General features: G+C 36.2%; 1 long non-coding RNA gene across 1 annotated transcript; it reads right to left on the bottom strand.

The window, feature by feature from the left end:
• Positions 1–8,310: 8,310 nt before the first annotated feature.
• On the bottom strand, positions 8,311–9,493 carry LOC110892038. Its single transcript, XR_002565784.2, has 2 exons — positions 9,453–9,493; positions 8,311–8,488 (listed from the first exon to the last, which is right to left on the bottom strand). It is a non-coding gene; the product is annotated as an uncharacterized LOC110892038 (long non-coding RNA).
• Positions 9,494–9,693: the final 200 nt, after the last annotated feature.

Here is a 9,693-nt window from a genome sequence, read left to right as displayed (position 1 = left end):
CACACAGCCAGAAATCCAATTAAAAATCCACCAAAAAAATTTTAACTGGCTTTCTGGGCGTGTGTGTGTCTTTCTGTAAGTAGAATTGCTATGTATGATGAAAATGAATTTAAAGTGCACTATGTTCTTTTAATCTTTTTTTGTGTATAAGGAGGATGTGGATGTACTGTAGGGATGAGCTCGGTACCATCCGGTACCGAACCGGTACCGAAAATCCTCAAAAATGGGTACCGGTACCGAATATATCCGGTTTGGTACGGTTCGATACCTGTAAGGTTCGGTACCGGTTTGGTACCGGTACGGTACTGGTATTTGAGGGTAAAAACTGGTACCGAAAATGCTAAAAGTCGGTACCGAATCGGTACCGAAAAAGTGCCCGGTTCGGTAAATTCGGTACCGGTACCGGGAACAATTTGCTCATCCCTAATGTACTGGTGAATGTTAAATTCTTTTTTCGCTGCAAAAGTATTATCTGATGTAAAATTATTAGCTTCATAGGTAGCAGGTGATGTTCAATATTACAATTAATAGTCTTTATGTAATCTGAATGCAACAAGTTTAAGCTCTGGGTTGAGCAAGTATAAGCTCATTATATATCTTTTGTCTTCTTAGAAGTCTTGGCTCATTGAATAATTAAGATATTTATGATACAAACTATCATCAAGTTAAGTTTTGTTTTTCCCTGAAAAGTTTTTGAACAAAAAAGCACATAGGTATTTAGGTTTTCTAGCCAGTGTAGTGTTAGAATTAATGATTTGCAGGTTGATGGTATGATTGAATGATTTTTAGGCTGATAGTGGGAAGCTAACAGAGTTAGATGGGTTCACTTATTCATGGAGCTAAGGACGTCAGTGCAGATTGCTTGGGTCAGGTTTCTAATGTGTATTGGGTTGTCCCATATATGTGTTTCTTGCCTATTGTTTCAGGACTCTGCTGGTTAAATACACCTGCCCACATCGTCAGCATCGGTTAGTTTCTAATACTTATGAATAGGTTGATTTGGTCTATGCATTAACTTTAATGGGTCATATTTTCTTAGTACAAGGTCTTTAAATTATTGTACCCATTTATGTTGTGACAACCCGTAACTTTGAGGTAGCCTGTTTGTTTCACTTCTATAAATCAAATCATACGCATTCATTATTTGATGAACTAATTGTATTTTATCACATCGCGTTAAACTGACCCGAACCGTTTGAATCAGAGCATAACTCGTGTAGCTCGAAACTTGTGAGCCCCGAACCCTAACATGAATATTTTATGTTCATATTAGTTAAAAAAAATATTATTAGTTGATTGTTAAAAAATATATATATATAATAATAATATCAATTATTAATATACTAAGCAGCAAACATATTCAAGTGCTGTTATGTGCGGCTCCAACTAATCAAGTCCAAACCCCCAGCAGCCCAATCCTCGTATGCAGCCCACCCATCCCCAACCGCCACAACCCATTGTTATAAGATTAGCTACCAATAGGAAGTATCTATCAACCAAACTACGTCTCCTCTATCATCGCTAAACCCTAACACTTCCACTTTTAGTTACGACAACCACCATCATCCTTGTTTCAGCCGATCACAATCACCAAGCGAGCGACGGTAAGGCCCCTCTCCTTTAGTTCGTAACTCTCTAAACTAACACTTTAGTTGCGGTTTCTTCGTCATGGTTTTGGTTCGAATGGTGAAGTCTTGATTACGTGATTTCATGCTTGACTGTAAATCTATGTGTATGCGTAAATATGTAATCGTAATATGAACGGGCATCGTTACGACTAACCGGCTGTAGATTTATGTAGGTTGAATATGATATGTATGAACTTGTCGATCCAATGATATGTATGAACATGATAATCTGCACGTGATATATGAACTTGTTGATTCAATTAAGATGAATATTCATGTGTTTTCTATAAGGTCATAATAATTGATAAAGTATTCTGATGATTGCCATATATAGCTCCTGCTTAGTATTATGATTCTTGATCTGTACACGTATGATTTTGCTGAATCGAAGTATGAAGCAAATTACATTTTTTTTTGATAACGGTGGTGCTTAGGGAATGTAGTTCTATACATCTGTGATTGAAATTGTTGGCTGTTGATTGAAAGCTTGAATCCATGCTTTCATGGAGTGTACAACCCTTCATGCGCAGGGTACAACTGATAGGTGCATATTATTGATTTGAAAATTGTGTGATTTAATGCTTTTTGTCTTTTCCTGTTGATTCAAAGGAGTAAAAAGGTTATATGTTGTTCATTTGTCGACCGCACACTATAACTGGCCCCCACCACTTAATTGTAATTCTGTATATAGATCGCACAATTAAAATGAATGCCCCACAGCTGTACAAATCGATTTCTTATAAATCCTGGTCGCACAATGGTGGCTAACCACACACTGTTTTCTTATTTTTGGGCCGCACCACTACATTCGGACGCTTCTATATTGATAGCCGCACAAACTGTCTTACATCGCACACTAGTTTTAGAACAAACCAAAAACCACTGTTTGGGGCCTCTTAAGTGGGCTGCATGTATTCAGTTGGACCATGTGAAGTCTAGTTATGTTGCATCATGACAAACGTTAATATTGAAATATTTAGGATTTATAACATACTGATCGCACACTTCTATAGGTCGCACACTCACTGTTCCACATTATTTCATGATTAACTGTTTTATAAATGGAATGTGTTTATGGTTAAGGTGTTATACAATAATTGTTACTTGTACAACTATGTGACAAATACGTGTTAGATACGTGTAGCTTATACGTGATTCCTTGTATAACGTCCTAACAAATGATAACCATAATAGGATATGGTTGACCAACTTAACAAATGCTTTATCTACCGAGCAAAGCAAAGGTGAGTTCACACTCTTACCAAGGCATGGGGTTCCCAGGGTGGGAATGGGATGTTGATGATTTATTCGTACGTACCTAATTAATAGAACCTAATGATATGGTCCTCGGGTGAGGAAGAGAAATGATAAGATACGGCTAGACTAGTATACCGATTGAACTGATCTTCGCATACACGCCAAGGGTTGGCCGCGATATTATGACTAATCATTCGCACACATGCCTTGGGATGGCCGCGAACTATAGATACTAAAACTTAGCAAGTAATGCCAGGGTGGCCGCGATACAAATATACATAGTCTAGAATACTTGGGAAACTTTCCCCTAATCTTCGCATACATGCCTAGAGGGCCGCGATACGAACTAATACGATACATGACTTAACGAACGAACACAAGGCTTACTTTACTATTACTATTACTGAACTGTTTACTGTGAACTCGCTCAACTTTGTTGTTGACTCGTTGTTACATGCCTTGCAGGTCGTTAGGTATTTCAGGAGCTTGCACGAGGGGGCGTGGACGTTGTGGGACATGGACTGTTGAGTTCCATGTTAAACTTATGAACTTTTAACTTATGTTTTGGGTTTTTAACTTTATGCTTCCGTTGATAACTTGTGTTTGATTAACTTGTTTTTGAACACCAATCATATTGTGTGGTTGGACTTTTATTTATTTATTTACATTGTTCTATATGATTGGTGGCTTGATCCTGGTCAGTCACGCTCCCAAGCGGTGATACTCCGCATGTGGATTTTTGGGGGTGTGACATATGTGATGTTTTTTCATATATTATTATAGGTTGATGGTATGATTAAATTTAAAGAAAGAATGTTATTTAACTACTCTGTTTAGTTTATATATTTTTTGTAACAATTTATTCACATTATGTTCTTATTCATGATTCGTATCAATAAATTTTAGTTTTTATTGCCTTTTTAGCTTGGTTTCTGTTCTATTCGATCCGAACATTATGACAGAAAAAAAAAAGAATCATATTCTCATGTCTTCTTTTTTTATTCAAAATTTTTTCATGTTAGTTTCTAATTATTTAACGAGTTTATAAATCTTGACTTCAATCATTCATCCAATTTCTATATAATTAACAGCAACAACACCAAGTAAGCTTTGTATAACACGATACTATGGTTCTCATGAGTTAAACTTACCTAAATTAATTGTGCTATTCTTTTATTTTTTTTGTATTATTTTAAAGATAAGGCTCAATATACAAAATCCAATGTGAGTGCTCTAACTTGATGTGTACAGATTGCATGTCAACTTAATTGTTAAATTGAGACGGTGTATAAGTCTATTAAATCAAGAATATCAAATTAGATCTAAGACTGAATGGATCAAATGGAATGGGAATGAAAAGAAAGCGGTAGACTGAGACTTATAATGAGATTATTTGATGTTTTGAATGGATAATATCACATGAAAAAGCAAAAATAGTGATTTGCATTTGAATGTGTCGATTTCTTTAGTTGTATAATCATTGTCTCTGTATTAGAAAAAATCCAATCAGCCCTATTGTTCAGTGTGTATAATGTGTTTACTAATTAATTTTCAAGTAACTGATGCATAGATTAGCAAAGAGGCATTGGTGGATAATTCATTAACAAAGGAGGGTGGGCATGTGCCCACTGGACAACCCATAAGTTTAGTGGTTGTGGCCCAAATGCCCAAGCTTTTTGGAATTGTGCCAAATTAATTCCCCCAATCTCTGCTCATTCGCTCTTCCCCCTTTGTATTAGTGAGCATCACAACTCAGGAGCCGGTCAAGGCATAGCGATCATTTTGTTCTGAACAGTGGCTAAGGATAGTGGTCGTTACTACATACGGGGAATTGGCTAAAGCTGGTGTTATTTGTAATCAATTGCTATTTTGATTCAGTTTGATTAAAGTGGAGATTGTATATGAAATTGGTTATATTAATGTTCAAAAAAGTCATGTTAGATAAGGCTGCTCAACAGGGGTAAAGGAGGATTAAGAATAGAGTTTGCAACGATGTCCAGAGAACACAAACAGGTAATTAACTCTCCATTTCTAAGCAAGGTGGTATTTTGGTGTCAACTTTTATAATCCTTCATTCTTAATGGGTGTATGTTTAGGCATGGCAAGATAAAATGGAACCTTTAGCAGTGAGTTAGAAGAAGAGAATGTGGTATTGTTGCAAGTAAAGGACACTTTTGTAAGCCCAACTTTTGCGTAGTCTGTTTCAATATATATATAAGCGCGACAATTGTGTGTGTATATATATACATATATATATATATATATCATGCAATTTCTTATGTGACGATGAATGAATTATGTTGATATTTATATATTTTCGTTGTATAGGTTTTCTGTAAGACATATAGACATGTTGATTCTACAGTATATTTAATGGGACATATTTTCGGGACTTGGAAAGGAGTGTTTCCTCCTCAAACGCTTCACTCAATAGAGAGAACTCGGTTTATAATTAGTTAGGAACGGATCAACTTCATCTTCAATCAAACGCTTCATTTTAATTTGATATTTACGTTAGTAATTAAACGTTAGTATTCATGTATTTCGATTATTTGGTGTACCCTATATCATTTCCGTTAATATTTCAATCAAACGCTTGAACTAAATGATTTCTTTAGTAAAGCCTTTTTGTTTTTTTATCATATCAGCACTTCCCTTAAACTTGTTAATCAACGCTGTCCAAATTGATCTAGCAGTACCCGCATGTTGGAGCAAAACAAAGATATCTTCTTTAACTGCTTGTTGGAGAATACTAATCATCATATCTTCTTTCACCCTCTGAATAGTCACTAAAAGCTTTTTCAAGCCCACGTTCATTTTTCGGTTTCTCGTAATCTACCTCTAACGAACACCATGCGTCAAACTTATAAGTTTGCACCCAGTTTTCAAACCGATTTTGCCATCCTCTAAGATCTTCAATGTACATAAGCTTCGGCGGTTTTTGATAAGTTCCCGTCTTATTCTCACTGTAAATAGTTTCAGCAGCTGTAACAGGAGCAATTGGTGTAGCAAACGCATTGTAAAACTCTACTTCCATGTTTCGGTAATCAATTTTCACAAATTTTCAAAATCACAGAATTCAAGCGAAATGCAGGTTCACACGAAATCAAAACTCAAACGAAATGACTTTTGGTGTGGAATAACCCTTTGGTGCGAAATAGAATTTTTGGTACGAAATGATCTTCACGCGAAATAACCTTGCCACGAAATGAACCACTTTCAAACGAAATGACTATTTCGTGCGAAAACGGTCAAGCGAAATACCTATTTGGTGCGAAATAATCTGATTTCATGCGAAATGAATGATTTCGTTCGAAATAAGAGAACTTTTCAAACGAAAAGTTCTCTTATTTCGCACGAAATGGACAAAAACAAGCTATTTCGTGCGAAATGACAATCAAAATGTTGATTTCGTACGAAATAAGCTGTTGATTTCGCACGAAATGACGGATCTGATTCAAACGAAATAGACTATTTCGCGCGAAATGTTGCTGATGTCATCTTTTCGATCAGATTTTGCCAAAATTGATCAATTTTTTGTTCGATTTTAAGTCTGATTCTTTCAAGGCTTTGTTAAAACTATGTTTCGCACTTAATATGTGAAATTCAATCCATTTTAACCATGAAAATCTGTTTATTTTTGAAAAGAAGGTGTAGAAGTCAGATTTTTGAAGAAATCAAGCTGAATTTGGTAAGAACTCTTCCTCCTGAGCTCTGATACCACTTGTAGGATCGGGAGACGATCGAAACGAGTCTATCAGAAGAGTTCTCGGTCTAATCAGAGGCGGAATTCATTGATTAGACTTTGTAACAGCTTGATTCACTCTTGATTGTCTTGTTTTATTGATTTGACACGGTCACAGACCAAACAACACGTCGGCAGCACTTCGGTATCGGAATCACGAACCTTACAAATGAATCAGCAACAAGGGTATTTATAGTAGTGTGATTTCGCACGGAATAGACAGAAGTCATTTCGTGCGAAATAGCTGAATGCTATTTCGTACGAAATAGCTTGGTGTCATTTCGTGCGAAATGAACTTTCAACACTCAAACCCTATTTTCCTCGTACAACGTGCCCTGATCTAACATTTCTATTACAAGACTCGATACAAGACGAAGTCGACAGACATATGCACCAACACAAACCACACTCCATAGCTTTATGCTCTAATCTTCATGGGTGATAAGACACCGAATAAGGCCGGAGGGTATAGAGGGCGCCATCCCTCCACCTCAGCCATGTATAGCGCTATAGCTTGAAGGGGCTTTATCCCACACCCTTCAAGTTAAGGGGAGAGACATGTGTGACGTGGCGTTGACGTGACGTTGATAAAGCCCCTCCCATATCCTCCAGCCTAATGGAATGGTCTTTTTGACCATTGAACAACTAAATACTTTTTTTTACAAATTATTTCCAACAATTTTTATATTTATATAAATCTATATTTTGTGCGTGTCTGTTTTAGCTTATATCTTTTTGTATACATGAACTAGTCTAAGTACCCGTGTGTTACACGGGTAGCTAATAAGAAAAATAACTACTTTACTAAAGAAACAAAAAGGCTTTACTAAAGAAATCATTTAGCTTACTAAAAAAACAAACAGGGAAAATTTTCTGCCATTGTCAAGAGAAAAATTGAAGTTAAAAATTGGAAAGATTGATATCTCGGATCAATTCTTCCCTAGTAAAGGAAAATTTGATGCTGAAAAGGCTTTCAATGGGAAAGTCAAACATATATTTGGGAAGATGGTAGATGGGAAAGTGAAAGGTGCAAAATATTTTTATAAATCGAAAGGAGGTTGGGATAGAGTTGAATCAAAATCACCCAAGGCTGGTCAAGCTTGGTGACAGCATTTTCAACATAAAACTCTGACTTGCCGGAGCTCCCTAGTGGGTAAACGTGGAGCATGAATCGACATCATTCTTGAAAAATTGTTTTTGTGAAAAATCTTAAAATTGTTAAAATTTTACAAGTGTGACTTGCCGGAACTCCCAGGTTGGTAAGTGTGGAATAGGAATCGGCATCTTTATACAAGTGATTGTAAAAGAAGTTTTCACCTACAAGTGGTTAATCAAGGTCATTAAGTTGAACTTGATTTAACTTTCAATCAAAGTGGTTGAGAAAACAAAGTGATGAATGAATCCCCAATTTTACAAGTAATAAAATCAACAAAACATATTTTCCGGAAAAACCATTTTGATTAAAACAAACTTAAGTGTTTTGAAATCATAATGGGAAAATAGTTTGTTGTAAGGGGGAGTTCTGATTGTTTATGCCAAGAGGATGGAGAATTTGTAACACCCTTATTTTTAATAATGAGATTGCTTAATATATTTCATGAGTTTATACTAAAATTTCCAATTTACAAAAGGTTTTCAATTCAAAATACCAAACATGATCATGTAAGTACAAAACGAAAGTTTAAAGTAACTTATACTAGTCACCACCGACTAGTTTAAATTCCTTAGGACATGGTTGTCAATTCATTTACACCAAAATCATTGTCTAAAACAAAGTTAAGATAACGCGGAAGCTTCAAAATACGTGTTCGGTTCTTCTACATTGCTTGACCGCCATCCGGAAGCCCACCATAGTCACCTAAAGTCAAAACCACTAATAACATTAGTTTTGGCATTGACATATTATGAGTAAACATGTTCCAACATCAAATCAATAAAAGAAAATAAAAATTTTGATTTTTGATCCTCCCGCGTGTCGCGGCAGAAGACATCAAATCCGTCGCGACTCGCGACGGCTTCCGCGTGTCGCGGGGGTATTCATGTATTCCTCCGCGTGGCGCGGGGGAACATGTTTTCCAGCGGGTGCAGGTTTAAAACCTGCATTTCAGCCCAGCTCCGAAAATTGTAAAAATTCTAACTTTAAAGGGTCATAACTTTTCACTCACTAGTCCGTTTTAACCGATTCTTTTTCCTATGGATCCGTAATAAAATTACGGATCTATCCATGTAAGTTTCACATTACGGAAACCGAGATATCGATAGTTGGTCCCCAATTTCCTTATTTCAATTATCAAACCCATTGTTGTAAGTACATAGCACCATTTTTCAACTCTTAAAACCTTTCGGACATAATTACCCAAATTCCCAGGCTCATAAATTTTGTACATTTGTGCCATTCTATGGCTTCGCGTTCTATAGGAACTAGTTACTTGTTTCATCGGAATTCAAGTATTCCATTTCAAGCAACCTCTTTTTATTCAACTTCTATTATTCGACCCAAGTTCCCGGGTTCTTAGACTTAGATTTATATAACCAAACCATTAGTATAGTACCATCCATTATTTAACGAAGTATGAGACTTTCAAGTCTCTACTCTCGTGATTCTTTTAAAAGCATCATTTTGACCCGTTTGGCTATTTAGTGAAAACCATCACTTCATTGACTAGCCAAACTAAGTTCCAAGTTTTTACTTTGAGCCGTTTGATGGTCGAGTGTGCTTCGCCGCTTTAACAACGCATCAAACGTATTCATTACACTACAACATCATTCTCACAACAAAACTAAACATTAACACATAATTTAACGGGACTTAAGCCACGTACCTTTAAAGCACACCTTTTCCGCGGGTATCACTTCCGGCGTGTCCACTTGACGTCCCGGATTCCTTGCCTAGAGAGTTCAATTTATAACAAAAATTAGAACTCTTTCATAAGCTTTAACGCATTATTTCTTAACATATTCAAATCTGCGTTTTGCCCAACTTTTAACATTTTAACCCTCTTTTAGGCATTTTATCAAACACCTAACGGGTCAGATTTTTACATGATCTAAACCAAGTTCATG

Source organism: Helianthus annuus, chromosome 11 (genome assembly GCF_002127325.2).
Source record: "Helianthus annuus cultivar XRQ/B chromosome 11, HanXRQr2.0-SUNRISE, whole genome shotgun sequence".
Lineage (NCBI taxonomy): Eukaryota > Viridiplantae > Streptophyta > Magnoliopsida > Asterales > Asteraceae > Helianthus > Helianthus annuus.
Note: the sequence above shows the minus strand (reverse complement) of the source record. Positions and strands in the feature narration are given on the sequence as shown.